Source organism: Melanaphis sacchari, unplaced genomic scaffold (genome assembly GCF_002803265.2).
Source record: "Melanaphis sacchari strain LSU unplaced genomic scaffold, SCAv2.0 Contig1185_pilon_pilon, whole genome shotgun sequence".
In the NCBI taxonomy this organism is placed as follows: domain Eukaryota; kingdom Metazoa; phylum Arthropoda; class Insecta; order Hemiptera; family Aphididae; genus Melanaphis; species Melanaphis sacchari.
Window position 1 is genome coordinate 6,245 of NW_020270460.1, and position 6,702 is coordinate 12,946.

Consider the following 6,702-nt stretch of genomic DNA (forward strand, 5'->3'; position numbering starts at 1 on the left):
TAATGAACTCAATATTAATATTATTCACAAAACATAGGTACATTATTTAACTGAATGGAAATAGTTATAAATATTTTGTAAATAATTTTTAGTATAAAAATAAATTTGATATAATATTTAGTAGTCGTTATATTTATAATATGATGGCACGTAAATTCATTGCGAGTCAGTTCATGGTAGTCCATTTATCGTCTGGTTAACTCATCGCGACGTTAATTCATCGATAGTTAATTTATCGTGTAAATATATTATATATTTTAATTGAAAAAATTGAATAATGTATAAATTATGAGTTGAAATGTATAAAATAATATATAATACACTTATACTTGCAATTGGAAATTTTGTGCTATTCCTTGTAAATATTCATCAGTCGTTCTATTTTTGAAATCATAGCAAATATTTTTCAAACGCTGTGCTTTGTCAAAGTATTTTTTTTTTTGCGGGTGGACGTTCGCCAGCTATATATTGTTCAAGTTTTACTTTATTTATATTTTCTTCTTTCTTCAACGCGAATATGAATTTCAAAATACTTGGATGGCATTGATTTAAAATTGAAGTAAAACAATTATGCCATCCTTCAACTGCATTATTAGTTTTAGGTAAATCTTCCGAAACCAATGAATAGCAATTCCAAATTGAATTTTGTTGTCTGTCCATGCATCCTATCCAAGTTTCTTCAAAATAGTTGAGGATTGGTAATAATAATTCATCATGTTCAGTAAAATATGTTGTCTCCAAAAAATTATTATAAGCATTAATTACCTCATTTTCAGGTACGTAAGCTAAACTTAGTAACTTTCGTACTTGTAATGCAAATTTTACATCGTCCTTATATCTCGTTTGAAGACCTGCATCTTGAACTTGTCGCCATATACACTATGATAAATGAAAAAAGCATCCTTTTACTTTTGTTTCTGGAAACTCATAATTTATCGCGTTCATCGCAGCTTTTTCAAAATCAACCATGATGGTTTTAGGACATAATTCAGTTATAATAGATTTTAATGCTTGAAACATACGTCTATACGTTTTTTTTTCTTTTTTATCGGGTAATAAGACGTGAACTGATGGTAAAACATTTGAATATTATACTGCATGAATAGTATAAACTTGATAAAATAAAGTTGGAGCACTTGAAAATGTGCCATTACAAAACCAATTGTTGCATTGCGTCATAAGTTTTAATAAATCTGTTGTTGAAAAAATTAAAATTCTGTCTGCATTAATACCACTGTTATATTGTAAAAAAAGATTACCATCAATATTTTTTGTCATCTCGTCAGGTATACTAAAATTGAAATCAGTTGGCTCCTTTGGTAATTGAAGTTGTTGTTTACGTAGTCATTGTATAGTACGCTTGAGTTTATTAATATTAGGTAACTGAGCCGCACATTCTGTAATGATTTGAGATAATGCTGTAGCTACTACAGAATGAGAACTCGCATCAACGTTATTGGTAGCTATTTCTTTTAGTAAATTTAGAGTTTTTTAAACATTAGTGTCTGTTGAATTCGGAACTTGGTTATGGTTAGTACTTTTTAATATTTTTCCGTCGCTTAAATGAACGCGTCCTTGACATTTGTTTTTAAAATATTGGTTACATTTCCATATTGATTTAACGTCATTTTCTTTTTTTTTTTTCAAAAATATAACCATTGAATGAAAGCATATTTTTTCCTCTTTCAGTTCTTAACATTTCAAAAGCCATAATTTTATAACAATAATAATAATAAGGAAAACGCACTAACACAAAAACGGCGACACGGCAATATAAATAAAGTTCAACGATTGTCGATCGACTGAGACATAAACCGGCCTAGTTAACACTTATTGTTATCGTAATAAAGATTATAATCAGTCTCAGTGTCATTCTATGTTTTTCTGGAGTAGTTATTTAAAAATATAATAAATATAAATTGACAGACAATGAATTTATGTCTCGATAAATTGACCATGATGAAATAACACACGGTGAATTGACTCGCGACGATTTGACGTATATCCATTTAGATATGACAACATTATCAACTATTTTTGAACAATACTATTGATTATTTTTAATTTTAATATGTATCATTTGTTTTTTCTTTGTATGTCATATTTCATCAAATAATTTATTTAACACTAACAGTTTATTTTTCATTTGTCATCTATCTTATTTTTAGAATAGTTATTAAAAATTACTCAGCCTAATTAAAAATATGTTAAAATTGCACATTAAACATTATTATAAATATTTAAAGTATCAGTATAAGTATTATTTATTATTATTATTATCAAATTTAGTGTTTTAATGCTAAACTTAACTTTAATATTTTAACAATGACATAAAATATAATATATTTTATACTCACAGAAGACGTTAGACCAGGTGAATTGTTATCCCAAAGAAATTTCATATAGTTGTACGCATACTAAGAGTTTTTGTATATTATTTCATCTACACCTATGAAAAATATAATTATTACTTTAGAAACGTTAAATTGTATATGTATTTTTACTTACCTTTATCTGTTCCAAAGCTTTTTTTAACTTTGGATTTTTCTCGTCTCATTACAAATAACAAGTTATTCTTTTTTTTTTTTTTATTTATCAGCTGAAAACCCAATTTTTTTTGCTAGTTCTTCTTAAGCATCATTTTTTCTTCATTAACCGAATGAGTTATTAAGGCGAATGGCCCAAAAAAACTTTTAAAAATGCTTTAATTTAAAACTTATTTACTTTAAAAATATTTATTGAGGTTAAAAAAAAAAAAAAAAAAATGTATAAAAATAAAAATCTAGCTATATGCAATTAAAAATAAAATAATATGTAGATATGTAAAATCAAATTAATATTTTGATAAAAATCCATCTAGTGTTGATTGGATTTTTCCTTCTTCGGCCAACTTCATAATCTTATCTTCATAGGATTTATGTTGCTTGAATACGTCAAAATCGCCTCTTTGCTGAATCCCTCTACGTACAATTTGAAGCGCTTCTAACATTTGTTTAGTTGATGGTGGTTTATCATCAGGTTCCTCTTCGTCACTATCACCAGCCACATTCTCTTTTGGCCGTTTTGACTGTTTTCACTACATATCTCTTCCTCGGTAACAAGTTCGGTAGTTTGGACTTCTTCGTCAATATTCATCGATTCATTATAAAGTTCAGTTGCTAGGTCAGTGGGTCTTTCAACAGGGGCTTCAACTTCTTTTGGACTAAGAATGAAATCACTATGTCAGAAACAATTGCGTATTGTTATTTTATTGACGAAAATCCACGCTTCGTAGGCTAAATGCAAAGCTTCAAGTCCAGTTATTTTTTTGGCGATTTCATGAGCACGTAAGGTACATAATTCTTGTTCCAGGTTAGCATCAATCACATTAATTACATTCTTCCTCATATCTGTTCTGTAATATGCTTTAAAATTGCGTATAATCCCTTGATCACATGGTTGTATAATTTATGTAGAGTTAGAAGGTAAAAATACAAGGTTAATAATATGTTTAAATTTCACTGTAATCACATGAGCCGTGCAGTTATCGACTAGCAATAAAACATCATGACGAAGTTCATTGTCCCATTTGGTCAGCCATTCAGTAAAAATGTCTTTTGTTATCCATGCAATACTATTTGTAGTATATTCTATCGGTAGATTCTTAACACCCTTGAAACACCGAGAGTTTTTACTTTTCCCAATCGCAAGTAATTTTTTTTTCACCATTCATACTTGCATAACATAATATGGTTAAACGTTCTTTGCTAGTTTTAGTTTCTCTGGTTTTTTTTTTGATTTTTGAACGCGTACGTGTGTTCAGGTAATGCCCTGAAATAAAGTTCAGTTTCATCCGTATAGAACACACAAGACGAAGGATATTTGGCGATAAGAGATGGCCATTCTGAATCAATCCACAACCGTGCAGTTGCATGGTCTGCTTCTCCCTGTTCTCCATATAACTTAATGAAAGAAATGTTTTCGCGTTTCTTCCATCGGTAAAACCAACCTTCTGCTTGCCACAAAATCATCTTTGCCCATTTTTTTTGCGAGATCTTTGGCTTTTTGGCGCAGCAGTGGTCCCGTAGCTCAGGCATATTTTTCTTTAACTTTTATGAACCGTTTTTTCAAAGCTTCTTCAACTTCTTCTTCTTTACCCACCCTTTTTTTTACGGTTTGAATTCACATTTGCTAATGATGCATTTTCGATTTCCTGTTGACTTTTCAGCATCCTACCTAGTAAACTTTGAGACACGTTTAACTTATATGCTGTTTGTCACTGGCTCATTTTCAGAAGCTCATCATATTTTATAAGAATATCTAATTTTTCTTCCACACTCAAATCACGTCATTTGTTCATTGTAACATGAAAAATATTTTTTTTTACAGTGAATGTAAACACAGACAATACACTGAAGACTACGACATATATTTATACACTACCTTTTGTACTAATTGACATTGACGACTGCTTGGTTTATCGTGAAAAAGTAATTTATTTTATCTCCGCCATAAAAGCAAAATATCAGAACCGATTTATATCACATTTATACCACGTTTGTTCAATGTATGTACAAATTTTCTCTGTTTATCTAATTTTCAAATGACTCTATTATCCGGTGTGTTAATCGAATAGACGAATTTTTTACTGTGTGTAGTATATGTGAAAATCGGGACCTGCTGTTTTGAGTCTAATAGGCGAATAAGTCAATAACCGTGAGTCTAATAATCGGCGACCACTGTATAATACTGGGGGTTTTTTGCATACCAAGGTTTATGGTTTTTGTTTGTACATTTCAATAAATTGTTTCGTATTTTTTGTTCATTCCACCCCATATTGAAATATTTAGCATAAATAACAAATATTTATAACAGACAACTAAAAAGCGCGTAGCTTTTAAATGACTGTTGCGTGCCAATAGCAGATCCCGGTCCAGGGTATTATTTAAATGAAAATTACAACTCTTAAGAACAATAATGTGTATATTATGTATAAATAAAGTTCATGTAACTGATACAAATGTGGCTGAGTGTTGTGAAGGTGCTCAGGTCTCTGTGGCTCTGGTACATCTGCCCTTGCTGATCTCTGGGCTCCATTATATACAAAGAAACCTCTTGTTATTGTAATCCATAGCCTTTTATTTCGTATTTATTCTTGGAATTGTTTTCATACTTGTTTTATTGATAACAATAATCTCCAGGACGTATTCTGTTTCTAATTGTCAATTCGTGGAAATGCAATAATGTATTTATTATTGACCTCGGCACACGTAATGTACTATTGCGATGTTTATTATGATGTTTTTAAAACAAGATTCATAAAAGTATGTATCTACTATCTCATATATATTATAGCCATATAATATATTATATTATTACATTAGGTCACATTATACCAATATAGCCATATTACTATTGCTAATATTTATAGCAATATTATATATTATATTATATCTTATAATATAAAACCAAAACGAGCTTCTCAAAAAATCCGCCAGAACGCGGGCACTTTAGTGTCCCGACCATAGACATATAATAATTATAGACATATAATTTCTATTATATGTCTATGGTCCCGACCGATCGAAAAATTCCGTTTTTTTTCTTCCAGTCGTTGTCCCATATCTCCCCGTCGTTATCGTTTCTCCAACAGCCGTCGTTATCGGTTCGGTTATTGCTCATTTGCTCATTACTCATTATTATTGTTTTTATATACCGTTTTTTCCGCTTTTCGCCCGGTTTTCCGGCCTTTCGAGACCTCTTTCCGTCGCGTTCTCGACGCTATAGCCCGGAGCGGGTCTTTTTCGACCGGTCCGCGCGTCTCCGGATTTCGTTCGCGGCCGTTGCGTCCGGAAAAAGCGTACTCGCGGCGCGTTCTCCGGTCGGTCGTCGTATCGTCAATACTGTTTTTTTTTTTTACGATACGATAAATCGTTTATCCGTTTCGATTACACGTTTTTTTGTTTTCGGTGTCTCCGCCCTCAGACGCCTACGCGACCTTATCGTCTCAATAGCGTACGAAATACGATTATATATGTGTATATATATATAATAATAATATTATATAAAAAAGAAACGTGCGTACCGTTGTTGACGTACGTCAGATTATGTTTATTATATACAAAAAAATCGCAAAATCGTTGCTCTTCAGTCATTGTAATGCCTTTAATCGCATACCTTTGGTGGGAGGGGGGGATATCGTGATATGTGTATGTGATAATAAACTCGGTACGTCGTTGAGACGTATACGATTAAAAAATGTAAACGAATACGTCGGAAACGTTCTAAACGACAATAAATATGCGATTTACGGTTTCGTGACACGCGAATCGTAAAAATTGTACGGGTTAAACGACGTATAATGTAGTATTCGTCGCATCTCTATAACGGTTTAAGTGCTCGAGATTCGGTCACCGTTGTCAACTCGAACGGTAGTCGATAGGTGTTAGGATAGGTCCCCCAACGTTAGGTAGTCAGGTTCGAATCCCGTTCTGGCGTATTCCGGGCGGCCCCATAAGAAACCACACGTACGGGATTTTTTGCATTTTTTTTTTCATTTAATTCGATCATTATTAATTGCTATTTTCGTTTTGATGTGACATTACTACTCATATAATATTTTTCAAATTTTAAAAACGATTTTTGATCTCACACATTACATTTTATACTGCTTGATTGATGGTGACAAAATATATTATATTATAATATACTTTACACGAACGT

The 6,702-nt window shown here is 31.5% G+C and overlaps 1 pseudogene; it reads right to left on the reverse strand.

Annotated features, from left to right (window-relative positions):
- Positions 1-423: 423 nt before the first annotated feature.
- LOC112604024 lies at positions 424-1,711 on the reverse strand (annotated as a pseudogene).
- Positions 1,712-6,702: the final 4,991 nt, after the last annotated feature.